Here is a 27,064-nt window from a genome sequence, read left to right as displayed (position 1 = left end):
GGGAGAATCTCCCCTTTCCAATGGTACCCCTACCTAGTGGATCCCTGCTTGGGGTTTGCCTAGGGATTCATCCACTAGGCACCGGGAGGTGGGAGCGGCCCCTTGGGCAAGGGCCTTTGCTACCCCATATTATTTTGGGCAAATTTAGTCTTTCCGCCCCACCCCCATGGGGCAGATGGGGCAGTAGCCCCCAATCTGCCCCCCCGGGGGGGCAGAAAGCCCACTAGATACCAGGGATTTTTGTTTACATTTTATTTAGGGGTGGGGGCTGCCCAATATGGGCATGCCAATGCCCCCACCCCCTCAGCCGTAAAATCAAGGTCTTTCTGCCCCCCTGAAAATTATAATTAGGGGTGGGGGCTGGGCATGCCAATGCCCCCATCTCTCCCCCCACAAAATTCCAGTCTTTCTGCCCCCCCGGGGGGCAGATGGGGGCAGTATCCCCCAATGCCCCCCAAAAGCCCACTAGAAACTAGGGATTTATTTTATTATGTAAATTATGGTTGGGGGCTGCCCACTATGGGCACGCCAAAGACCCCAACCCCCCCTGCGCAATAACAGTCTTTCTGCCCCCCCCCTGGGTGCAGAGGGGGCGGGAGCCCCCAATCTGCCCCCCCGGGGGGGCAGAAAGCCCACTAGATGCCAGGGTTTTTTTTAACGATTAATTTAGGGGTGGGGGTTGACAAAGATGGGCGTGCCAATGCTTCCACCCCCAAACAATTCCAGTCTTTCTGCCCCCCGTGGAGGCAGAAAGCACCCTAGACACCAGGGATTATATTTTTATAGGCCCGGGGTGCGGGCTGCCCAGAATGGGCATGCAAATGCCCCCACCCTACCCCCCAAAGAAAACTAAAACTTGCTGCCCCTCCAGGAGGAAGATGGGGGCAATAGCCCCTGATCTGCCCCCGGGGGGGCCATAAAACCCACTAAGCGCCAGGGATTTTTTTTTATATAGGTAGGGGAGGGGGTTGCCCAGAATGGGCATGTCAAAGCTCCCACCCCCCAAAAAATGATACAGTCTTTCTGCCCCACCTGGGAGGCAGATGGGGCAATAGCCCCTTATCTGCCCCCCCCCCCCCGGGTTGGACAGAAAGCCCACTAGCCACCAGGGATTGTTCTGCCAAAGTTTGGGGTGGGGGTTGCCCAGAATGGGCATGCCAATGCCCCCACACCCCAAAAAAGATGCCACAGCCTTTCTCCCCCCCCCCCGGAGGCAGATGGGGGCAGTAGACCGTGATCTGCCCCTGGGGGACAGAAAGTCCACTAGGCACCAGCGATTATGCTGGCTTTTCTATCAGTGGGGTGGGGGCTTCCCAGAATGGGCATCCCAATACCCCCACCCCCCAAAAGAATAGCCACAGTCTTTCTGCCCCCCTTGGGGGCATATGGGGGCAATAGCCCTCAATTTCCCCCCTTCCAGGGTGGCAGAAAGCCCACAAGCCACTACATTTTCTATAGGATGTGCCTACCTGTGGATTTTGGGCCCTGGTGCAGCCGGCACATAGGGAAACCTAGCAAACCTGTAGATTTTTGCAAACTAGACACCATGGGCAATCCAGGGTGGGGTGACTTCTTTGCCTCTCACCAGGTTCTGTTACCCAGAATCCCTTGCAAACCTCAAACTTTGTCTAAAAACCCACATTTTCCTCACATTTTTGTGGCGGAAAGTTCTGGAATCTGCGTGGATATACAAAATTCCACCCACTCCGCGTTCCCCAAAGTCTTCCAAGAAAAATGGTACCTCACTTGTGTGGGTAGCCCTAGTGCCCACGACAGGAAACGGCCCAAAACGCAACGTGTACACACCACATTTTCTCAGTGAAAACTGACCCTTTTTTTGCAGAGTGCCTAGCTGTAGATTTTGAACCCTAGCTCTGCCGGCACCTAGGGAAACCGAGCAAACCCATACATTTTTTAAAACTAGACACCCAGGGGAATCCAGGATGGGATGATTTGTCTGGCTCTCACCAGGTTCTGTTATCCAGAATCCCTTGCAAACCTCAAATGTGTGTAAAAAACACATTTTCCTCACATTTCTGTGGTGGAAAGTTCTGGAATCTGTGTGGATCCACAAAATTCCACTCACTCCGCATTCCCAAAATTCTTCCAAGAAAAATGGTACCTCACTTTTGTGGGTGGGTCAAGTACCCGCGACAGGCAAGGGCCCAAAACCTAGCGAGGTGACATCAAAATTACCTATCACAAACCAACCTGGTTTTCAAGGGGGGGTCTCATGAGTTTTTGGCCCCGGGCTCAGTGGCCATCTAGGTAAACCTACCAGACCCACACATTTCTGAAAACTAGACACCCGGGGGATTCCAGGGAGGTATGGCTTGCGTGGATCTCCCAACGTTTTCTTACTCAGAAGCCCCTGCGAACCTCAAATTTAGCTGAAAAAACCCACTATTTTCACACCTTTTTGTGTGGGAAAGTTGTGGCATCACTGGGCTGACACAAATTTCCTACCACCTAGCGTTCCCCCAGGTCTCCCGATAGAAATGGTGCCTCACTCGTGTGGGAGGCCTAAGTACCCGCGACAGGCAAGGGCCCAAAACGTATTGAGGCGACATGAAAATTGCCTATCACAAAACGACCTGGTTTTTTAAACGGAGGTCACCTGGGTTTTTGGCCCCGTGCTTGGCGGCCAGCAAGGGAAACCTACCAAACCTACACATTTTTGAAAACTAGACACCCGGGGGATTCCAGGGCGGTATGGCTTGCGTGGATCCCCCAACGTTTTCTTACCCAGAATCCACTGCAAACCTCAAATTTAGCTGAAAAAAATCACTTTTTCCACACATTTTTGTGTGGGAAAGTTGTGGCATCACCAGGCTAACACACATTTCTTATCACCCAGCATTCCCATAGGGCTCCTGATAAAAATGGTGCCTCACTCGTGTGGGCTGGCCGAGTACCCGCGACAGGCAAGGGTCCAAAACGTATTGAGGTGACATCAAAATTGCCTATCACAAAATGACCTGGTTTTGCAAGGGGGTCACCTGGATTTTTGGCCCCATGATCTGTGGCCAGCTAGGGAAACCTACCCAACCCACACATTTCTGAAAACGAGACACCTGGGGGATTCCAGGGAGGTATGGCTTGCATGGATCCCCCAACGTTTTCTGGCCCAGAATCCCTTGCAAACCTCAAATTTAGCTGTAAAAATCACTTTTTCCACACATTTTTGTGTGGGAAAGTTGTGGTATCACCAGGCTGATACAAATTTCCTACCACCCAGCGTTCCCCCAGGTCTCCCGATAAAAATGGTGCCTCACTCATGTGGGAGGCCCAAGTACCCGTGACAGGCAAGGGCCCAAAATGTATTGAGGGGACATCAAAATTGCCTATGACAAAACAACCTGGTTTTGCAAGGGGGGGGGCACTGGGTTTCTTGCCCCGTGCTCGGCAGCCAGCTAGGGAAACCTACCAAACCCACACATTTCTGAAAACTAGACACCCTGGGGATTTCAGGGAGGTATGGCTTGCATGGATCCCCCCACCGTTTTCTTACCCAGAATCCCCAGCAAACCTCAAATTTAGCCAAAAGACCGGATCTTTATTAAAAACACTTCCTGGTAACCTGTTGGGACCTGGAGCCCCATCCTTCCTAATACCTTTCAATGTGTTCAGGATTTCTTTTTTGCCGAGATTGAGAGCCTCATTCTCATGTCCTTATGCACCATAGTTTTCAGCTACCGCAGTTTTTATCCTGGATTTTTCCTGATCGACGTATAGCCTTGCTGCATGGGCTGCCCATTCATTGGCGGGTACCGCACTGTGTATGTAGCTTCCACCATTGAGGTTGTTGACATGTCTCCAAAATTCCCTGCTCTTGCTGGGAGCAAGCAATGCATAGATGGGTTTCCATTTGCCGTCTATGATGTTCTGTTTCAAATGCCAGACAGTATTTTTATGCGATCTTCTGGCTGCTTTCAGAAGTGATTCTGACATTGAGCATTTTTTCCTCCGATGCTGTTGTTCCGCCAGGCAACACTGCTTTTTACTCTCTTTGAATTCTTTGAGGTCAGCGAGGTTGGCTGGCCCATAGCTGCGATGTTTTCCTTTGTGTGCCAATTGTTTTCCCGAGGTCATAGCTTTGGATAATGATGAAATGATTTCCGACCAATTCGTCTGTGAACTGGTTATGCATGTGGCCTCTTTCCAGGTGTTATATTTCACTTAGCTTATAGGTCCCCATTTCATGCGTTTTATCGGAGCAGTATCAAAGTTTGTATGATGGATTTTTCCCCGCAGTTAAGTGTTCAAAGTGCATTGTTGTGGTTATATTGACAAGGATGGATAGTGGGTGGTGGTCACTCGCGGTAGTGTTAGTCACCTTGTACACTTCACACTTCCTCAGTAAGACCTGGCTCAGAAAAATATAGTCCAGTGTGGAGATGTTTTTGAAAGTTGCTTGTTGTTTCGTATTTGGCTGCACTACTCGATTTGCCGGCTCCAGGCTGAATTCATTGATGCAAGCTTCTATGATGTTCTGGCCTTTATCTCCTTGGGGCCTGTCCAAGTGGCATAGGTCTCTCATGTTGAAATCCCCGGTGATAATGCATTCGTGGCCTGGATTTTCGTAGAGATATTCTCTAATTAGGCTAGTGACCATCCTTGTGTTTGCTTGTTTTGTCTTATTATTTGGGTTAATGTATAGATTAATTACTGCAGCTGTGGTTGGAATTCCCTCTAGCATTATTCCCTTTATGCTGACAATCTGGATATAGGGTGAATTTGTGGGCCATTCCTCCGTCTGTACTTGCAAGTTCAATTTTACATAGATTGATACCCCGCCAATAGGTCTTCCAAATATGTTTTTCTTACAGGCTAAGGTGTGTATTGCCTGGAAGCCTTTGATGGGGGTTGGTGATATCATCCATGTTTCCTGTAAACATAAGATGTCTCCTGTTTTGAGTAAATGTATGGCCTCCTTGTTTGCTAGTGTTGATTTAAGGCCTGCAACATTCCAGCTTATTAATCGGAGGTTTGTTCTTGTTTTTACTTCTTGTGTGCTAGGGATTTGTCCTCCCTTTGGTGTGCAGAGCCATTGAGATCCAGGCCCAGTCTTCTAAGATGGTGTTCTGAGTTGCTCCTGATTCCATACATTGTCTAGTGGCTTCCCCCTTCATAAGTTTGATTACAAAATGTGTGAAAAAGTATTTTTTTTCAGCTAAATTTGAGGTTTGCAGGGGATTCTGGGTAAGAAAGCTTTGGGGATCCATGCAAGCTATACCTCCCTGGAATCCCCCGGGTGTCTAGTTTTCAGAAATGTGTTGGTTTGGTAGGTTTCCCTAGCTGACCGCCACGCACGGGGCAAAAAACCCAGGTGACCCCCTTGCAAAACCCGGTTGTTTTGTCATATTGATGTCGCCTCAATACGTTTTGGGCCCTTGCCTGTTGCGGGTACTTGGGCCTCCCACACCAGTGAGGCACCATTTTTATCTTGAGACCCAGGGAAACGCTGGGTGGTAGGAAATTTGTGTCAGCCCGGTGATACCACAACTTTCCCACACAAAATTGTGTGGAAAAAGTGATTTTTTCAGCTAAATTTGAGGTTTGCAAGGGATTCTGGGTAAGAAAACGTTGGTGGACCCATGCATGCCATACCTCCCTGGAATCCCCCGGGTGTCTAGTTTTCAGAAATGTATGGGTTTGGTAGGTTTACCTAGCTGGCCGCCGAGCACGGGGCAAGAAACCCAGGTGACCCTCCTTGCAAAACCAGGTTGTTTTGCGATAGGCAATTTTGATGTCGCCTCAATACGTTTTGGGCCCTTGCCTGTCGCAGGAAATTTGTGTCAGCCTGGTGATACAAAAACTTTCCCACACAAAAATGTGTGAAAAAAGTGATTTTTTCAGCTAAATTTGAGGTTTGCAGGGGATTTTGGGTAAGAAAGCGTTGGGGGATCAACCCAAGCCATACCTCCCTGGCATCCCCCGGGTGTCTAGTTTTCAAAAATGTATAGATTTGCTAGGTTTCCCTAGGTGCCGGCAGAGCTAGGGTTCAAAAACTACAGCTAGGCACTTTGCAAAAAAGGGTCATTTTTCACTGTGAAAATGTGATGTGTCCACCTTGCGTTTTGGGCTGTTTCCTGTCACGGGCGCTAGGCCTACCCACACAAGTGAGGTACCATTTTTCTCTGAAGACTTTGAGGAATTCGGGGTGGGTGGAATTTTGTGGATCCACGCAGGTTCCAGAACTTTCCACCACAGAAATGTGAGGAAAATATGTTTTTTTGGACAATTTTTCAGGTTTGCAAGGTATTCTGGGTAACAGAATTGGTGAGAGCCAGTCAAGTCACCCCATCCTGAATTCCGCTGGGTGTCTAGTTTTGAAAAATGTATAGGTTTGCTAGGTTTCCCTAGGTGTCGGGAGAGCTAGGGTTCAAAAACTACAGCTAGGCACTTTGCAAAAAAAGGGTCAGTTTTTACTGTGAAAATGTGGTGTGTCCATGTTGCATTTTGGGCCGTTTCCTTTTACGGGCACTAGGCCTACCCACATAAGTGAGGTACCATTTTTATCTGAAGACTTTGGGGAACGCGGGGTACATAGAATTGTGTGGATCCACGCAGATTCCAGAACTTTTCACCACAGAAATGTGAGGAAAATGTGTTTTTTGGATAAATGTTTAGGTGTGCAAGGGATTCTGGGTAACAGAACCTGGTGAGAGCCAGTCAAGTCACCCCATCCTGGATTCCCCTGGGTGTCTAGTTTTTGAAAGTGTATAGGTTTGCCAGGTTTCCCTAGGTGCAGGCGGAGCTAGGGTAAAAAAACTACAGCTAGGCACTTTGCAAAAAAAGGGTCATTTTTCATTGGGAAAATGTGGTGTGTCCATGTTGCGTTTTGAGTCGTTTCCTGTCTTGGGCACAAGGCCTACCCACACAAGTGAGGTACCATTTTTATCAGGAGACTTAGGGTAACACAGAATTGTAGAGCAACTGTTATTACCTATTGACTTTCGATGCATTTCTGCCTTCCAAATGAAAGACAATGTGTAAAAAATAAGTCATTTTGAAAAATGACCTATAATTCTCATGCTAGTATGGGTACTCTCAATTTTGGAAATGTGCAAATATCTACTGTTTCTAAACTCTTTATTTTGTTCCCATTTCAGAAATACATAGGTGTCTTTCATACCGATTTTCCATGTATACATTTTCCCAAAATAATTGCTATATACCCGGTACATAATAAAAAACCATTGCAAGACGCTGCTCAGTTATTGGCTCTGGGTTCGTCAGGTTCTTGGTGAACCTACAAGTCCTATATATCCCCACAACCAGAAAGGTCCAGCGAATGTAACGGTATATTGCTTTCAAACAGCTGTCATAATTAGAAAAAGTTACAGGTGAAAACATTGACACAAATGGCTGTTTTTGTCAACTAATTTTCAATTTTTCCTATATTTAACTGTTAATTTCTATGAAGAAACCTTGAAGGATCTACACAAATGACCCCTTGCTGAATTCAGAATTTTGTCTACTTTTCTAAAATGTTTAGCTTTCCAGGATCCATTATTGCTTTCATATCCATTTCTACCATTAACTGGAAGGAGGTTGAAAGCACAAAAAATAGCAAAAATAGGCTATGTCTCAGAAAAATGTCAAAACTGTGTAAATAAAGTTGGGTTTTCTGACAAAAGTCTGCTTGCCCCTGAAAGCTGGGTAGATGGTGATTTCAGCAGCACAACCCCTTTTATTATACCATTTGCAGGGAAAAAAACCAGACGCTTTCATCTGTAGCCCTTTTTCTCATCCCCCCCCCCCAAAAAAAACAATTTAGCTGTATTTTGGCTCATTTCTGGGTTCCCTCCAGGGGACTCCACAAACTCTGGGTACCTTTAGAATCCCCATGATGTTGGAAAAAAAGGACATAAATTTGTCGTGGATACCTCATGTGGTCAAAAAGTTACAGGGGCCTAAGCGCAAACTACCCCAAATAGCCAATAAAAGGCTTAGCACAGGGGGAGGGGGGGGGGGGGCAAAGGCCTAGCAGCGAAGGGGTTAAAAATGTCAAACAAAATGATAATAATATTAATATTAATAACAGCAATAATGCATTATTATTGGATTTGCTATTACTAGGGTGACCAGGTCTTGAGAACCAAAATCCAGGACATTTTGGAAAAATAGTAGGACTACAATTTTTCATCCAAAGAATGGTGCAGAATGACAGCTCTCGTCAACATAGGATCACAGAAGATGCATTAAGAAAATAAATAAAATGTCATTTCTACAACCAACATCATGCCTATTAATTAAATTGCTTACTTCTCACAGCTGCTAACTAGCACAGCTTTAGAACATCCAAAAAAGTGCCTTTAACTGTTTTCAGTCGACCCCCTCTAAAAACGGGACATGAGCCAAAATTGCCAAAATCTGCCGGGACAGCTGGTGAAAGACCCGGACTGTCCGGGACGTCTGGTCACCCTACTATTACAAAACTTTCTTCTAAATAACAGTATAAAATGTGTATTTTTTGTATAATAAACTATACGCTGTCACCGTTACACATATCTTTTCTGTTAACTTTTGGTGCCGCGCGTACGCTGGAGGAGGATGACAGATGTGGCACAGAGACTATTCGGTTTTCCGTGTCCTAAGTACATTCAGTTTTTTTCCTGGATGAGTCAGACTTTCACATGGTCGAGACAGTCACAATGACAGCAGTGACTATTCGCTTTGGTGTTTATATGTTTGACAAGTCAAATGCCATGAACAGCTCATAAAGTGAAATTAAAGCGGCTCTTGTACGCATCGCCGCTTGCCAGCACACTCTCCTTTCTGTGCCAGTCATGAGGCCGGAGCTCATTTTTTTTCTTTTTTTGGATTTGTCATTCGCTGACTCACTGTATATCTTCGCCCTCGGAAACGGTTTCAGGTCCCCATGGACCACGGAAAAACTGTGCCATGCTCTTGAACCCGTTCCTGATAGCAGGTAGGGTTGAGAAGCGGGCAAGTACTAGTGGCACTAGCTTGATGAGGAAGCGCTGTCATTTCCAGCAGGAAGCGTGACTCAACGCGCAGGGCATTCTGGGACTGACTCAGAGCTCTGCGAGATGACGGTTCTTGGAGAGGACTAAACGCCAAACCTCACATGCTTTCACTTAAAAGGTGACTCTGCTCCGTGACTGCTGTGCCTTTCTGACTGGCGTGTAAATACAGGGGCTCGGATTACTAGGGTGGGCGTATGGGGAAGTTGGAGGGTGAAGGGAGGGATTATATATTTAAAGCAGGGATGCTATATTCGGAAAGGAGGAAAGTCTACCACGTAGTAATGAAAAGTATAGATTAGGATTGCTAAAGTATAACCGAAACAACACCGTAGCTAGCGCATACACACGGTAGCAACAGTCTGCAATACTTCCTCCATGTTTCATTTCCTCTACATTGAGACAATTTTTATTTCGAGGGCTTGCTTATACATACTCATTCGACAGAGCAGAAAACACAAATACACAAAAGAGAAAAAAGGCAACGATCCTTCCTAGTCTCTTTTCGATTTTTTGTGTAAAGTTCCATTTCTGCCCTTGCCCCCAAGCTATCAGCAGACTTTTGTCTCAGTTTTATTCGGCTGTGTATCACAACATTAACTGCAACAAATTCCACCTGTAAAAAATATCGACTCCACAATTACGACTAAATCATCAAGGTAGGTACATATTGAAGTATGGATTTACTTGTTTTAAATCTATACCAACCTACATTGATGATATAGTGGTTGTCGATACTGTGAACTCAATACTGTTGATATTTCGACTAAGTATTGTGATTCCCCCACCCTTTTTCTACAAAGGTCATTACATCAAGGATTCTCTCAACTTAAGCGTTGTATTGTTGAATAATTTCAAGTGCTAAGAAGTCCTTTGGCAAAGTGTTTCTTCTGTAATGGCCGAGGAGCGTCGCCTCAGAGCCAGCAGTTGGTAAATTAAATGATAATAAAAGAATATTATCATATTATCTATCGCTGTTTGAGCCGCACAATAAGTATAGGGAGGACTGGGGATGGGAGGGAAGAGGGGTAGTGTGCACTTATAAGTGCGCATGTAAGTTTGGCCAGCCGTCTTAGGCTGGCCAAACAGACATGCACAGTTTTGTTTCTCCAACCCAGCTGTGTTGGAGAAAAGCCACAGGCTCCCAGGCACTGTCTGAGTAGCAAACAATGCCACTCAGACCAATCCTGGCTCTGCTCTCATGCTATGAGTGTGAGAGCAGCGTCTGTATTGGGTGGGAGCCTGTGCTTTGAGTCCCATCCACATCCGGGCCGAAAGAGAGGAGCAACGAGGCGGCTGGCAGCGGGAGCCGAGCGTCAGGTACGTTTATTTTTATTTTTAGTTTATTAACCAACCCCCTTTGTCTCCCACCCGGCTGCCCTACCACTTTAGACAGGCGGCAGCCTCCACTGGTCCATTGAGTTAACAAAAGCCTCTTGGAATGAGAGCTTCCTCAGCCTAAACGAAGCCATCACCAGTGTCCTGGGCGGGGAACATCCTAATTTTCTGCTGAGTAACTGGCCCACATGCCTGAAATCACACTGACCAAGAAAGCAAATAAACTGGCAAGCATATTGGACTCACTATTTGCATTTATACTGGATGTCATTGCTGTGGTCATGGGTGCTACTGTTCAACTGTCTCTACTCAGAATGATCTACCTTCCCTTCTGAGTTGCTTATTGAGCTAATGTGAGCCCAGCTTTCTAAAAAACTCAGCAGTGTATTGCACAAGTTGCACAACCAGACAACCAGTTTATGCCTTATGCTACACGTACGTTCATTTGATCCTGTGAGAGGGGATACATTTAAAATTCTCTTCATCATTAACAAAATCTACCCTGGGAAAGTTCCTCGCTACTCCAGAATCACTCAAAGCACAATACCCTCGGTGGATGCTTATGGTCAGCTTCCCATTTGGTCCAACAAAGAGATTTTAAGAGGCAGAAACACAGAGGCAGTTGAATAGGGTGCAGAGCTGCAGACTGAAGAACAACTTGAACCCTAAGCTTTGTCAGATTACAAGTATCTTTCATTCAGGCGATAGTCTAGAGCTCAAATGGACAGCTGTCACCCTAGAGTAAACAGCAGAGTTATCTAATCTTATCACATTAAACATCACTTTAATTTTGATTTTAATATCTGATCTGCCTTCTTCTTAGTGCCCCTACACAGACCAACTGTCATCTCACTCTCAGTATAACCCCACTTGTGTACATTGCTCCATTGATTTGTAGGGAGGCTCACACTGTATACATCCATACACACATGCGTATACACTGTGCGATGCCTGTCACCAAGTACTGATTAGAGTAATTGGGCATGAATTGCCTTCTACTGGGCGTTTGTTTCCCGATGAGTGAGATTTCTTATATAGATTAATGACTAGCAGGATTTTACAAGTTAAACCATGAATTGGGGCATGCAAAGTCGAATTGGCCTTCAAACAATGTTGAAAATACACTGAAGGAGGCCACAATTACAATGGGATTGGGTTGGGCTTTCATGTTTGGGCTATTAGTAGCGATAGTCAGACTTCATTCACAGCTACTCTGACTGAACCCTTTGGAACATTGGTGTACAAATTGGAATAGTGGTGGCAAATTAGATGTTAAAATGTCAGCTTTATATCTAGCTTGTGCACTGTACTGTCAGTCAGGCTGCCACTTCTGATGCTGCTACTTGTCTTGTTTGCACTCACACATGCCACAATGCTAACCAAGAATACAAACAGCCACCTTGGTTGACCTCATGAAAACTAGGAAATGGCTTTCTAGTGTAACAAAAATGCAAACAGTTTTCAGATGATCAAGCTAACTCACATCTTCGTGACTCAAATGCTAAAAACACAGTGTGCTGCTACATCAGTGGTGTGTACATGCTGTGGGCAATGTTAGCATTGGCAAGAATATATGGAAGCTGCAGGTTACATTTATGTTGAGACAGGTAAAATGGGTTTAGACTTTTCACACAAGACAACAGGGATGCGCAAGCAGCCTACTGTGTATTCGTGGCCAGGCACTTAGCCCTAGTTCTTTTTTTAGATGTACCTTCTTCCAGGCACTACAATTGGTTTGATTGAGGGAAGGTGGACAAAAGGAAACCTTCTTGCTCCTTTGATGAGGATATCATTCCAAACTCACCTGAATTAAAATGGCTGATGAAGGGTGGGTGAAAAGGGAGAGAGCAGTGCAGGGGGGCATATAGAGATGGGGAGCTAGCCAACTTCCCAGACTACTACTAAACGTAAGAATCCTCCTACAGCCTTTTAGTACATACGCAGATACACCTCCTATCTGGGTGCACCTTGTATTGTGTATCCAAGTGCTTTTTCAAATATGCCTCCTTCCCTCAGGGAAAATCAGGGGGCTCGTTGAAGATAGTCTACACAGATTTTACCAGGGGCTGTCAGTAGGTAGCTTTGTAACATTTGGGTGTAGATAAAATGGCCCGTAACTCTCAACTATAGACTAACTGCCATCCACCATCAGGCATGTTGTAGTCCGGGTATGGGGATCAGATTCACCTTTGCTGACGGTTGTATGTCCTAATACAAATGCCAAACATTTGCTGTTCAAGAATATAGACTGCAAGATATTGACTTATGGAGCCCATTCATAAAGGCATTTTTGATAACAGGAAGTAGTACTCCAATAGTAATACTTTATGTACTCGCACAAGTTAGTCTAACATTTTTGCCTATTCCTGCCCTATCTCTTATGTGTGGAGATATCCACCACAAGTGCAGAGCTATCCACACACATAGGTATATTTTTTGTAGGAAATGTGGGAGGGACAACAGCGAGTGGCTGAAAAATGGAAATATTTATTAAATGGGTGGGGTTAACGGAAATTTAAGTGGGGAGAGAAATTCTAATACTAAAACACACACACAACAGAGTGAAAGAATTGCTTTTCACAAAACGTATACCTGCATCTACTGCAATACTACTACTGACAAAACAGGATCAAATCTACTCCAACCAAGCCTGAAAGTAAGTCAAGCATCACACATATCCAATCACTGGCATAGCCACTCACTCTAATAGAAATCAATGGAGAAAATAACACAAACAACACATGGGGAAAAATAGTAAAGCAAACATTTTTTGAATGCTAATGAATACATTCTATTAAATTATATTTTTATAACAAAATAAAAACAACGTTAAATTTAGTTTTAATTTATATAACAGACACCTGGGGTTGTATCACAGTAAGTGCCCCGGGGGCGCAAGGGGTGTTTGCGCCGACTTTGCGCGCCCCCGGGGCACTTTGGTATTACAGAAGGGGGCGTAGACGCTTGTTCGTTCCCTTCAGTAATACCGATAGCGCCGGCGCACTTAAAGCACCAGTGCTATCATCAGAGGATGTTCCCTCATTTGCGTAGGGGTGTGCCCTATGCAAATGAGGGTATTTCTTTGCCTCTACGCTCACGCCATATTACAGATGTGGGCGCAGAGGAAAAGAAGCTCTCAGGGGGCTCACTCAGCCACCTTCATTTTGAGTGTGCCCCCTGAGAGCAGCCCTCTGGAGGGGAGAAAGGGGGTCATATGGACACCCCAGACATCCCAGACATCACCTTGCAGGCTACTGCACCCACCTGCAAGGGGATCTCTAGTCCCCATTAAAAGTGCAGGTGGGTTGCCGCCTACATTGTGAAAACACAGATCGGCTGCTTTCACATGAATGTGTTGCCCTGGGGGCATCACGAGTTCGCGGCTGCCCTGGGGGCAGTGCATCCACCATAATGGAGCACATCGTCATTGTTTGCGCCTGGTGCACCTTTTAAAAGGCAATGCGTAATACGGCTCCAGAAAGCATACGACAGGCAATGTGTTACACCAACAGCAGAGTGGATCAGTTTATTGCCCTCCCACAGTCTGAAGTACTCATGTTCTAGCAGCCTTTAACAAGGCACTAGATATGGGGCTGTATGTCACAAATGTATAGTGCACTAAGAACAATGCTAACAGTTAACTCTGTGGGAAGGATGGAGTGTTGGAGGCTGTGCATGAGGGGCATATGTGTGATGTCTGCCTATCTATGAAGTGTTGGGGAGGACAAGGTGGCCTGAACTAGTTGCAAGAGAAGTGTTGTGTTCTTACCTGGCCTTGCTTTGGGATTCCTTGGTACAGGCAGTCCATATAGAACGTCAGGCTTGATGATGGAGAAAACACCCTTTGAAGGAGATGAGATGGAGGCATGGTCTAGGTCTGCCCCCAGGAAGAGATGTTATCATCTTCCTGGTAAACTTCTTCACCTACCTAATCTTGTCCTGCCACTTTTTCTTGACAATCCCCATGGTGCCTGACTCCACTAGAAATGCATTGACACAACCTGTCAGCTCCTGCCACATCATTTACTTCCCTGCATCTCTGAGGGTGTATGGAGGAATACAGTGTGGTTACTTATAGTGATCAAATATAAAGGAAACTACAAGGCCTGGCTCCTCTTCAGTAAAGATGTTCTTCCTGCTGAGTGGGACTGACTTCATCTTGGAGTTTGAGCTGTTGTGTGGCAACCTGTTAGTGAGGCAGTACAAGGGGAAGAAGGCTGATCCTGGGGTGTTGGTGTATTTATATGATTGTCGAGGTAATGAGTGTCAGGTGTGTGTGTTATGAGTTATGTTAATGATGTTTTCGAATCCCTCTCCATTTGGATTTCTCCACCACAGTGGTGGAGATCTAGCCTGCCATAGCGAGATCACCCCTAGTAGATGTATTATATAAATCTGACTTTAGATTTACTAGCAGTTCTAATTTGTATTGTAGGAGACCCCTTCCCCCATTAGAGGAGGCGGAGAGTTGTAAATTCTGCCACTAGGTGGAGATTTCCACCTGGAATTGGTGACTACCATCCAGGAGATCTCCACCCAGGTGCTTGCTCAAATCTGTGTGTGTTGTGATCTTCACATGCAGTTTTCCCTTTGTGAATCGGGCCCAATGTCGTCAAGGTAGGCATACATAGGCAAGTGTAGATTTACTATTCTAACTCTACATTTACCTGCCTTGAAAATCTTTTGCAAGTTGGTATCTAACAGGTCATATTGTTACAGGTTCATATTTAACTGTTTTTTTTGCTGCCACACCTTTAATGGCAGGTGTTCCACTTTGGGTCGATTGTTTCACTCTAAAAGTTGATAAAAGCACTTATCAGGGGAATTGTGACATGGATCCCTTGGTCAGGAAAATATAGAGGGTCAACAAGAATGATGAAATAAGATACATGGAGGCATATGGCAAACACAGCATGGATATAAAACCCTACCTGAAGATGTACACAGTCAAAACAATCAAAATGAAGATAATTATTATTATTATTATATAATAATTATTAATATGGATCTATCAGTTTCGTGTGGTATCGGAATATCGACTGAATTTTTTTTTTCTGACCATAATATTGTGGTCAAAATATTGTAGCTGTCAAAACCTCTTTGGACATAATATCAAATGTAAGTATATATCGTTTTCCTTGTGGTGATTAATATCTGTGTTAAATATATAATATATTAAATATTGTAGTAGTAAATATAGGTTTCGGTTACATTGTTTTGTGTCTTTTTTTCTGTTGTATGTTTAGTTTTTTTTTACAAAAGTTTTGTTCTAAATTTGTTTTATTTTATGGTGATGTGGGCTGTTTTGGCAAGTAATATTTAAGATGTAACTTGTTAAAAATGTAATTATTTTTAGATTTCTTTTCTAATGTTTTTTGTAATTTCTTGTTAATAATTTGTGTTAATTGTGAAAACATTATGTTTAATTTTATTAGGTGGTAGGGTTTATTTAGGTAATGGGTGGTTAGGATTTTATGTTGTCACTAAATTGTATCTGAAATAATTTAAAAAAATTATTTAAAGAAAAAAATGTAAAAAAAATGGGGTTTATTAATCAGATAAACATTTAAATGTAAATATATCACAAGATTAGAAATAAAATATTTATTGGAGTACACATTTTAAAATAAATATATATCTGTGTGTATTTAAATTGCGATTTATGGTATTTATTAATATAATGTTATAGATAAATATCAGTATAATGCAAAAGTTATTTTTTTAAGTTAATGTTTTTGTTTAAAAATAAAATAGCACAATAGTTTAATAATATATTTTGGATTGTAATAGTTTTAAAATATTTCTAATTAAGGTGTTTGAACCTTAATTGCAATGTTACAGTTAGAATATTTAATTTGACGCCCCCAATATTTGTATTTTTCCCAATGTTTAAGGTATTGGGGTAGGAATAGTAAATGTGACCTCCCCCCGATATATGAACCTACCCCAATGACTGTGGGATTGGCGTTAAATAGTAAATTTGACTTTCCCTCATATATTGTTTTCCCTTCTCAAAGTTCGCAAACCAATACTAGAACCTGTAAGGGCTGTTGGCGGGTCTTTGGGACATATAATTTTCCAAACAGAACCGATAGTGATGGTCTGTGCAATTGGGCATACCAACTCGATAATTGTCATCTTGGTTGATGCCCCTGTTATGGGAGCAATTCTTGAACTCCCCTGTCTCTAACTTTATAATCCGAAATTTGAGCCATCAGGAGGCCCTAGATTATACCACCCCATACGTTTGTGGGATAGAACTATCAAAACCAGGGGGCCCCATGGTTTTCCTGCCAGAATGTTACCAGGACTTCCAAGATGTCTTTAACGAGCAAGAAGCGTCTCAGTTACCACCTCACGTGGTGTATGATTGTCATATAGATCTCATCCCAGGTGCTTCGTTGCCCAAAAGTAGAGGATTCGTCCTGTGAGAGCCTGAAAATAAATATCTCTGCCAGTACCAGGACAGTTTATTGAGCAAAGGGTTAATTCACCACTCCAAATCTCCTGTATCTTCCCTGCTATTTTTTGTTTCTGAAAAGAACGGTGACTTTGGGCATGAATAGATTACCACATTTTGAACAAAGCAGCCTTCAAAAAGAAATATCCTCTACTGTTAATCCCGGTACTATTAAACCAGGTCCGGCATTCCACTCTTTGAACCAAACTGAAACTACAGGGGGCTTACTATCTTATCAGAGTCCGAGAGGGAGTTGAGTATAAGACCACTTTTATGACAAAGTTCGGTCATTTCGAGTATACTGTCAGGCCCATTGGACTCTGTAATGCCCCCACCACATTTCAGTGCTTCATAAATGAAGTCCTTCAGGTGTTTTTCTATGTCACAGTCATCGTTTATATTGATGACAGAAATTCTTTCAAAAAACAAAGATCATCTGAAGCATTGGAGAGCGGTCTTAACAATGCCTCAGTGAAGACAACCTTTACGCAAAATTGGACAAATGTTAATTCCATGATTTCCAAGTGGAGTTCCTTTGGTATCATTTGTCTCCTGCAGGAATAACTATGGATCAAAAGAAAGTGCAGACCTTCCTCAACTGGGCACCCCAAACCACCATAAAGGAAGTGCAAAGCTTCCTGGGGGTTGCACATTTTTACACGTGCTTTATTGCCCACTTTTCAGACACTGTAGCACCTATCACTAGACTGCTAAGAAAACAGACCCCTTTCAATGATGAATCTCAAAAGGCTTTTGAAACCCTTAAAGAGAAATGTGCTTCATCCCCAGTCTTACACCATCCTGGCCCAACCCAGCTGTTTTTTGTAGAGACTTCTGCCTCACATATAGCGTTTGGAGGAGTCCTCTCTCAACGGGATTCCACTACAGGGTATTTGCATCCAAAAGCTTTTTTCTTTGAAAAAACTTTCCAGTGGAACAGAATTGCACCACTGCAGAAAGAGAATTGTTAGCTATTAAGATGACCTTTCAGGAATTGAGGCTGTATCTTGTAGGAGCCAGGCACTGGCTAAACATCTACACCGACCATAAAAATCTAAAAATATTAATTCTGAAAACGCAATCCTACCTAGACAGATACGATGGGTCCTCTACTTTAGTGAATATGACTTTGTAACAATATACAGGCCAGAGACGAAACAGATCAAAGTAGATGTTCTCTCCCGCATGGGTAATCCATCTTCGCTTAACAATGAAGATACTCCTCACAAGATAATCTCTGATACCAAGATAGTGGCAGCTTGTTCCTTAGATGAGTTCCAGGACAGATTTTAAAAAAAGCCTACAGTAACATGTATGTACATCACTGGCTACAGAATATGATACACTGTATTTCTGATGGTATTTACTATCATGAGCAAAATGTTTTTATTCCCAACCCCAAATCGGTTCAAGAAGTCTCAAGCTAGGGCTTCGAGAAGTGGGACATGATAGGCATCAGCAAAGTGGGGGATCTCTGGACGAGGGGAGGATTTAAAACGTTCGAGATGCTGCAGACGGAATTCCAGTTGCAGAACAGGGAGTACTTTCGGTACTTGCAGATCCGTCATGCACTATGCTCCGTCTTCCCGGACGTTGCCTCCATCCCGGAGTATTCCCCCCTGGAAGATAGAGTGCTGGATGGACACGTTCCGGACAGCACGATCTCACTGATCTACAAAAAGCTGATCAATGATCGCGTGGGATTGCTGGCTGCCCTCCGTGAGGCTTGGGTGGCCGATGGACTGGAGCTGGACGACGAGGACTGGACCTCTGCGGTGGCCTCCCCGAAAGAGGTGGCCATACCGGCCCGCCTTCGCTTCGTCCAGCTCAAGATACTCCACAGGGTCTACATGACGGGGCCAAGGCTCCTGCGTATGGGCTATGCTGTGGACGGGTTGTGTAAGCGTGGGTGTGGTGCTTTGGGGACCCTTCTGCATATCTTGTGGGAATGCCCGGAGGTGGAGCGATTCTGGCGTGGTGTGCATGAGGTCCTGCGAGTGGTTACGCATGTGGCGCTGCTGCCTGAAGCGAGGAGGTGCCTGTTGAATGTGTGGGAACCTACCGACTACTCGGCGCCACAGACGTGGTGGGTGACTCTGGGATATATGGCTGCCAAGCGTGATATTGCTCAACTGTGGGGATCCCAGAGGTCCCCGACTGTCTCGGCTTGGAAGGAACATATGGACGGGTGCATGTTTCGGGAAAAGGTGGTGTATGTGGCGAGAGGTAAGCCTGGGATGTGGGTGAAAGTATGGGGCCCCTGGCACGCCTACCGCGGGGGAATCTGTGCTCCGCCGTTATTGCCTGATCCTTCGCCTGCCCCGTCCCCCTAGCCGACTCATCTCCCCGGTACCGGGCATTGAGTCTACCCAGCCCTAGTCCTGATCTCTTCCCCTTCTTGATACTCCTATGGACTGGTAGGGTCCCCCTTCCAGGGGAGCACATGCTGCTATTTCAGATTGTGGATTGCCTTGTGGGTTTGTTTTTTTCTGGTTGCTCTTTAAGCTTAAAATGAAACCGTACAGTGGGGTCCGGATGGTGTGGCTATCAACGCTGCTAACTCCTGTGCATCTTCCTTGCCGCAACATGCGCTTTATAATGTGTATCATATGCTCCTTTGTCTACTAGCGGCCGGCCGGAAGGTTGTAGGCCCATCTTTGTAATTTTTTTTTGAGTCTTGTAATAAACGGTTTCAAAAAACACAAAAACAAAAAAAAAAAAACAGAAGTCTCAAGCTGGGGACATGAGAGCATCCTCACAGCATTCCCTGGGAGCACAAAACCATTGAAAACTGTAAACATTGGTTTTGGTGACCAACCCAATCCAAGGATGCCAAGGTCTACATACACACCTGTCCAACTTGCACCCAGCCAAAATCTAAAAGACAGGCCCCAGTGAGGTTTTTGCACTCTCTACCCTTTCCCTCCACACCCTGGCGTACCTTAAGTATGGATTTCGTGACCGATTTACCTTGGCCCAATGGCTTCATTGGTGTCTGGGTAGTAATAGAGTTACCTAGCAAGATAGCGCACTTTGTATAATTCAAAAGATCCCTACTGCCAGAGAATTGGTTGACCTCTTCATTCATAGTATCTTACGACTTCATGGATTACACTCGGCCAGTGGTGTCTGATCGAAGCCCCAGTTTGTGTCCAAGTTTTGGCGGGTCTTTGCGCATCTTTGGATATGGAACTTCGTTTGTCTTCGGCTTATCATCCACAGTCCAATGGATAAACAGAGAGTCAACCAGTCCCTTCAACAAATTGTAAAATGTTTATTGACTAGCTTAACAAGTGAATCGCATAAATGACTTCCACTAGCAGAAATTGTGTGTAATAGTAATGTTCATGCTGGGACTGTTTACTCACCCTTCTTTTGTGTCAATGGATATAATCCTAGAAGGTTCCCACTATGAATCCGCACTTCCCCTGATCACATTACCTCTGTTCATGCGCATCATTCCCTTCTGGCACAAACTTTGAAAGACGTGACAAGGAACCCTTCTCGGTACCAAAATAGAAGGAAGAAACAGGCTGATAAGCACTGGTCTGCAACCCCGAATTATCAGGTGAGAGACTTGGTTCAGTTACCAGTAGAAGGTATTTGAAAACCACAAAGTAGGTTCCCAGGTCCCTTTACTTTATCTAGGTATTGAGTCCAGTCTCTTTGAAACTGATGAGTTTATGGTCCACCCTTTGTTCCATGTTTCTTTGGTGCGACCCTACCACCCAGACACAAGGTCATAAAAGTCCCCACCTCCTGTCAAAATCTAGGGTCAATGGGAATATGAAATACATAGAATACTTGATGTCAAACAAGTGTGAGGCAATTTGTATTACTTAATCGACCGGAAAAGCTCCAGATGAGCAAGGATGAGAACCAGGATCCGCGATTTATGCCCCATGGTAGCTTTGATTGTTCCATTTATGGCATCCTCCAAAACCTGTCCCTTTAGTCGGCGGCCATTGGGGGGACTGTTATGCCTGCCACCACCTCTGCCTCCACCACCTCCTGTCTTGTCTTCGCCCTCTGCCCTCTCACCTCCCTTGAGAATCATTTGTGCATCCCCTTCCTGCCTCTCTGTTGAACCAAGGATCCTGAACATCCTTGCTGGAAAGGCCTCCATTGCACAGCATTAGTTAACAGACATGTGGCCTTTTTCTGGATTATCACCCCCCCCATCTCTGGCCCCCAACATGCACGTGTGGCATTAGCCTTCCAGCACTCTTGTGTGAAAATTGGGCGAGAATTCGTGAAATCTCGTGAGAAGTCATGGGGTGTCAGCTGCATCACATGACCTGCGCCATTTTGACTGGTGCTGGCATCAATGTCACTTCCCAGCCACGAGGCAGGCACTTGGCTTTGCTACTCCTTTAAGGAAGGAAGCTATCCCTCCTGCAACTTACCTTTGAAGTTCTTCCTCCAGCAACTTGTTCCTCTTTGGACACCCAGCTCCTGTTTAGCATCATGCAGTGGACTAAACTCTCCTCTTGAAGAGTTGCAGAACCTACAGGAAGGAAACAAAAGGAGCATTACAACTAAAACCCGCCAAGGTCAGTGCGTTACACTCTTCATTCTTTAAAGGCTTGCAATTAAAGATTTGGTTATTTGTTTTAGTCGACTGTAAGTGACACTTTGGGGTCGATTAGGATGGCGGTTGGAAAACCATTCTGACCGCCATGGTAGCGGAAATGAACCGTCCACAGGCACCGGCGGTCAGATTAGGATCAACCGCCATAGAAAAAAACGACCGCAGCGGAACGATGCCACAAAAGACTGCCGGTAGCGGGCAGAGCAGGTGAAAATCCATCCTCGGCGGTCGGATTCGTGGTGGAAAAACCCAAACCCGCCGCAAGGCCAGCGGAGTGACCGCAAGCACAATTAGGATACCATTGAGATGACAGCGAAACGATCCGCTGTTTCCGACCATCGCGATCGCTAACAGTGATGAATGGGAGAGCCGGCGGAAGGGCTGTTGCATACCCACCGCCGTGGCCGCTCCATAACCATTATGGCGGTCGACAAAAAAAACACACAACAAGGCCACCAAGTGTACATATCAAACTAGCTCTGCCTCCAAAAACACCCACCACACCCCAAGAACACACCCCCATGGCAACTTAAAAAATACAAATCCCAGGACAACCCACACAACACACCTGACAGCAATAATCCATTTTGACACACCGCCATAGCTGAGTATAAAACCAGCCCCTTCCCTGACCAGAATCCTTTGCAATACTCCAGCCCTGAAGGAACTAAGCCCTACAGCACAAAAGCACAAAGGAGATGCAAACCACCACACATCTCACCAGCACAACAACACACACACCCCACATACATCACCCCCCTGCCCCTCAAACTATTTGCACATCACACACCATGGAACAAAAAATGCCCACATTCACTGACAATGAGTTGTCAGTGATGGTAGATGAGATAATCAGAGTAGAACCACAATTGTTTGGTAACCTGGTCCAACAGACACCATTAGCCACCAGAACCCAAATGTGGGAAAGGATAGTCAACAAAGTCAATTCAGTAGGGACCACCCCACGCACCAAGAAGGAGATCATGAAGCGGTGGCATGACCTCAAGAGGCAGGTGAAAGAGAGGAATAACAAGAACCGTCAGCTGGCTCAGATTACTGTCGGTGGCCCTCCCATTCCACCAAGAACATTCACTGCATGGAAGGAGAAGGTGCTTGCCATACTGCATCCAGAGAGTCTCACAGGAATAGCCAGGGAGTGGAGGCTGGTGAGTACAAACAAATGTCTACCATCACACTGCTATGTACTGTCTGGCACAACTACAAAGCTACACCTCCTAGGCCCAATTCCATCCATGTGCACCACACTCTCCCCAACACATGTCTCACAGATCCAACATTCACACCCACAACCATGTGGCAGCCATTGCATTGGTCACCTTCCCCTAAGAGGTAGGTAGCCATCTTAATAGGGTGTTTGTGGGTGGGAGGCCAGCACTTCAACTCCCAACAAGCCCCCATGTCCCACAGCTCAGCAGAACAGAGCACTCCACCACACTCCCATAAAGATGTGTCAGAAATTCCCCCCCAAATGTGCTACAGAACAGGTAAGTAGACAGTGCAGGCACCCCACCATTTCTCTCAAAAAGCATAGAGCCATATGACCACACCAGCCCTCACATCCCACCAACTTGGCATAGATCCAATTGCCACTTACAGTGTGCAGACAGCTAAGCATATGTAACTGTCACAGAAAGAAAAGTGTGACTCACCAAATAACATGTTGAAGAAAATCAGGGCACAATCCTGCACAGCACTGAATGCTATCTGTAAGTGCCATGAAATCGTGACTTAAGTATACCAAAAGTACGCTCCACCACATGACGTGTCCTGCCATGGGCATCATTGTAGTGGACATCATCCGTGGCCCTGGGATTCCTCAGTGGGTACAGCAACCAAGGCCGATTGGGATTTGCTGAGTAACCTAGGTGTGAGATACACAGACCAATTTTGTAAGATAAACAGTAGCTGAGAACAGCATGTCACACATACAGCACAGCACACTACTTGATTCTGCATACTCACCCACAATCCACGCACTCTCTGGATGCAGATTTGCCATCAGCTGTGGTACGATACTGTTATGGAGGATGAAGGAGTCATGGACTGATCCGGGAAATTTGTCACAGACGTGAGATTATCATACCACTTACACATTAATGGAATGATAATGCTTCCTGTTCCTTTGCTTACGTGCCTGTGGTGGAACCAGGCCAACATGTGTGCAGTCAATGGCACCAACAACATTAGGGATGTGGGCAAGGTCTTAAAAATCACCATTTACAGTCACCGATTCATGCCTCCTGGGGAAATGAATGTATCTGTCCTTGTAGGTCATCATAGCGGACAGGACATGACATAGCACCATGCTGAACATAGGTTGCGACATCTCACCTGCGGTGGACACCGTGTACTGGAATGAACCAGTAGCAAAGAAATGCAGGGCCGCCATCACCTTACACGCTGGTGTCAAAGCAGTCGGATAGGTTCTGCGAGGCCTCAGATGGGGCTCGAACAGAGCACATAGGTCTTGTAGGGTAGGTCGATCCAGACGGAATTTCCGTATAATGTCCTCATCCTCCATGTCCGCCAGCACTGTGAATGGACGATGCACATTTGGTCACCTCCTAGGTGAGATGAAAGGGGACACATGTCAATTCAATCCCCCTATGTGATGTATCTTATGTGTTGACTGAGACAGCGCCAACAATGACTGGCAAAAACACTTCGGCTTACAGCAAAACTCACATGTAGGAACACCTTGATCTAAACTAGTCGCACACTTGTCCAGTATTCACACAGTGATTTCCCCCAAAACAGATTCAGACTATGTGAATTCCAAAAGGTACATTTCAACATCTTGTGTCACCAGCCCTGAGAGCAGTTGACACAGCACAGCACAGTTTTGAATTAAGTTGGCACATGCAGACTGCACAGGGTTGTGTGCAACATGTGGGTACCATCATCTTCTTTTGTGTTTGCTTGCATATGATTGTGTGTATGGCACTAAACTGAACCTACGTCTCTGTCTCTTGCAGCATCTACGGAGGGCACAGAAGGACATGGGATGGACACCAGTGGTGAAGCTTCGGGTACAACTGCTACACATGAGCTCACTGACACTGATGTAACCAGCGCCTCGGAGGGGGACAGGAGTGCCCTTGAGGAATCACGCCCAGAAACACCAACCTCAACGTCATCTGATGCCAGCCGTTAATTCTCAATGTTTGCGGGCATAGGGAGTGGGAAATCTGCCTCCTCTTCTACCACACATCATCCAGTGCCCACCCTCCTAGCTACTTCCACTAGTGCTGCATTTGCTTGCACCAGTGAGAAGGTAAGAGTGTCCTTCCCCCAGGTACCGCTGCCCCTGCCCCTATCTCCCCTGCTGCCCTCAGTGTTGAGGCTGTGGACCTTTTGCGCCAGCTGTGTGTGGGTCAGACAACTCTCCTGAATGCCTTCCAAGACCATGACAAGAAGTTGGTACAGGTAGTTGCCTTCATGGAGGGCATTCATTCAGACGTGGGTGGGCTACACAGGACTGTCTAGTTCTTGTCCTCCACTGTGACGGCAGCCATTCAGCTGTCATAGGCTCTGAGTCCAGCTCCAGTCCTTTTGGCAACTCCCCTGCCAGTGGCTACATCTGACGAGAGTGACCACACACCACAGCCCACAGGCTCCCAGTACACCACACACAGCACACAACAGCAGCACCCCAGGCAGGCCAGAGTGCAGACATCATCCCCCTAACAAACTAAAGTCACACAGGAGCGCAAAGGCAAAAGCCCTTCAGATGACACTCAGGGGCATCAAGCCATGAAGCAGGCCTCAGGCTCACATGCCTCAAAATCTGCCCCACCCAAGGACACTCTCGTCCCAAAAGCGTCTCTCCATAGACAGGCATACAGTTGCCCTTCCTGCTGTGAAGCTGGTGCCTGCTAAGAGTCTGCAGAAAAAGCCCCCTAAGGCAGATTCACCCACAACCTCAACTCCCACCCACACCCCTGTGAAGCCGGGACAGGAGGGCACTATGGGGGGTTCACCTGATCAACAGGGGATGGAGGGGAAAAAGCAAGGCCAGGCCAAGCGTTCCACCAGATCCAGCGGATCCCCAGAGGGAGGGCCACCACCTGCACCTGATGCACCTCTGGTGAAGAGTGAGGCTGTCGTGCCTGCCCCACTTCCCACTCCTACCAAGACAATCATTCCCTATCGAGTCCCCAAGAAGTGGCGAGGCAGCCCTCCACATTCTCCCTCCCACACTGTGTCGCGCAGCAGCGTGTCTCCGGCTCCACGTGCTACTACACCACCAGGTCCAAGCAGCCCTCCAGCTCACAAAGCCACTGATGCCTCTACCTCAGCTGGTCCTCTCTCTCCCAGGTCCAGTCCTTCAACTGGCACCGACAAACAGCCACCTCCCAGTTTGACTGACAGCTAAGTCTGAGGAATAGTCCCCCTCCCAAACCGATCTCTCCCACAGTGGTGCCTGGACTGCCCATAGTTATCCCCCTAGCTGTGTTTCTGCCATGGCTATGTACGGTGTCACCCATTCCCTGTGCAGGTTCTCATGCACACATGTCCCTCCTTTGCACTATGGACTGGCCACTGGCCTTGCAGTTTGTAATTTGGATGCACATTCCCTGTGCCGGTTCTCATACACACATGGACCTCCTTTGAACTATGAACTGGCCACTGGCCTTGTTGTTTGTAATTTGGATGCCCATTCCCTGTGCCGGTTTTCATGCACACATGTCCCTCCTTTGAACTATGGACTGGCCACTGGCCTTGCTGTTTTTAATTTGGATGCCCATTCCCTAAGCAGGTTTTCATGCACACATGTACCTCCTTTGAGCTATGGACTGGCCACTGGTTTTGCTGTTTGTAATTTGGATGCCCATTCCCTGTGCAGGTTCTCATGCATACATGTACCTCCTTTGATCTATCGACTGGCCACTGGCCTTGCTGTTTGTAATTTGGATGCCCATTCCCTGTGCAGGTTCTCATGCACACATGGACCTCCTTTGAACTATGGTCTGGCTACTGGCCTTGCTATTTGTAATTTGGATGCCCATTCCCTGTGCAGGTTCTCATGTACACATGTACCTCCTTTGAACTATGGACTGGCCACTGGCCTTGCTGTTGTCTACTTTTGATGCCTATCTGGGTAATATGTAATAAAGACAGTTACTCCTGTTGTCTGTTTTGCCAGTGTCCTTGCTAAATAAAAACTTTTCTGTATGGGTATGGTTTCATGTGTCACATGCTCTGTATGCCACTTTAACATTGCCAATTGCTTGTTTCACTCTTTCATAGTTTTCCAGAAATGACAGGCACTTTAGTTCTTCTTGACTCTGAGACCTGAGGGTGCAATGAGGGTTGTTTGTGATGATCTACTGTTATCCTAATCATGCTATGGTCAGGTTTGCTAAATTGTACATATGTCATGTTAGGATGCATTGCCAGCACAGAGGGGAATTCTATCCACAGGATTACATGCGGGCTGGCCAGGGTCCATCATGTCTGTGTGATCTTTCTTGATGTGTGAACAGCAGTGTTGATGTATGGTCATCTTGTGATGGTCTGTCTTCCTTGTCACATGGGTACGTTTGAATGTGTGCACTTGAGTGGTCATGAAGTGTGAAGGGGTAACTTGGTCAGTAGTGTTGATGTGTGTGTGCCCTTGCAATGCCAACTGCACACATGTATGGCCCAGGAGCTGAGTGC

General features: G+C 45.9%; 1 long non-coding RNA gene across 1 annotated transcript; it reads left to right on the top strand.

Annotated features, from left to right (window-relative positions):
- Positions 1-9,042: 9,042 nt before the first annotated feature.
- On the top strand, positions 9,043-26,536 carry LOC146805691 (uncharacterized). The gene is made up of 2 exons (XR_014967492.1): positions 9,043-9,114; positions 24,379-26,536. It is a non-coding gene; the product is annotated as an uncharacterized LOC146805691 (long non-coding RNA).
- The last annotated feature ends 528 nt before the right edge of the window (positions 26,537-27,064 follow it).

The sequence above is a fragment of the Triturus cristatus genome, chromosome 8 (assembly GCF_964204655.1).
Source record: "Triturus cristatus chromosome 8, aTriCri1.1, whole genome shotgun sequence".
Taxonomy (NCBI): Eukaryota; Metazoa; Chordata; class Amphibia; order Caudata; family Salamandridae; genus Triturus; species Triturus cristatus.
This window is presented reverse-complemented; position numbering and strand designations above follow the sequence as displayed.